General features: G+C 41.2%; 1 pseudogene; it reads right to left on the bottom strand.

The window, feature by feature from the left end:
- Positions 1 to 280: 280 nt before the first annotated feature.
- LOC104273675 lies at positions 281 to 682 on the bottom strand (annotated as a pseudogene).
- Positions 683 to 1079: the final 397 nt, after the last annotated feature.

Here is a 1079-nt window from a genome sequence, read left to right as displayed (position 1 = left end):
AATGGTCTCTCAAGTTATTCAACGACAGTGGAAAATGTTTCTAAGCTATGTCCTGAAATTCTCATTCAATCCTGGATAGAAGTTCTGAAAATAAGTTGCGTGAGCAATACCTGCACCTAAGGATCTGAAAAGTCACACACTTCTTCAAGAATATCTCCCTAGATATTGAAGGCTTTCCACTTAGAGAAAGTATTGGAGAGATGAGGTTACAGTACAACACTACAGTAAGGGGTGCCTGTTTCTGAGGGAAGGCAAGCATTGTTTCGCTCTCTTTGTCTCCTTAGGGAGAACAATATCTACCAAAGAAGAGGAGGCTGTCGGTTGGATTGTGTTTGATCAAGAAAAGGAAAGGGCGGTCAGCCTTCATTTCTTCAAGGTCAGGGGACTGTGTGATGTCTCCCATCACATCTGTTGAGCCACCCGCCTCGGTGCCCTCTTCACTGACTTCCATGTAGGCCTCATGGATGACCTCAGACACCTTCAGGTTCTCTGCTGAAGAGATGCCAGCCAGATTGGCTAAAGGGCTGAACAGGTCGGTCATACCCAGGGCGATTAAGACAGCGGTGAGGTTATATTTTTCTTCAATCTTCATGCGCGGGAGGTACACTTTCATTGTCTTATTTTTCATCATGCTGGGACTGGTCCACTCCTTGAGTTTTTCATAGCTAATTTTGTTCTCAAGCTGCAAAGAGAGGTACAGAATGAAATGCCTGAAACAAGAGTGTAGTGGTCTTAACAGCTCTGTGGTATGGTATAAACATACTAGTCATTATTATTTTTTTCCATTTACTTTGTGTATACAGTAGAAATGATACTTGATCTTGTATGTATTTGTTTATCCTGTATGCTTCGTCCTGACTACAGCCTATATCCCATGTGTCTTGAATTTCAACAAAACTTTCTCATCTGAAAGTTTCTTCACCAGATCAAGGCGCCTTTTTTTGGTGAAAATAGAGTTCTTAAAAACATCAAATCAAACTGTCCTCAAAACTCTTCCCCCTGGAACATATTTTGTTGATTCCCTTCCCTCATCTTAGTTCTTTTTTAATGCTACTTTTCCCATTTTTTTTCAGTCAGCT

The sequence above is a fragment of the Apaloderma vittatum genome, unplaced genomic scaffold (assembly GCF_000703405.1).
Source record: "Apaloderma vittatum isolate BGI_N311 unplaced genomic scaffold, ASM70340v1 scaffold5245, whole genome shotgun sequence".
Taxonomy (NCBI): Eukaryota; Metazoa; Chordata; class Aves; order Trogoniformes; family Trogonidae; genus Apaloderma; species Apaloderma vittatum.
Note: the sequence above shows the minus strand (reverse complement) of the source record. Positions and strands in the feature narration are given on the sequence as shown.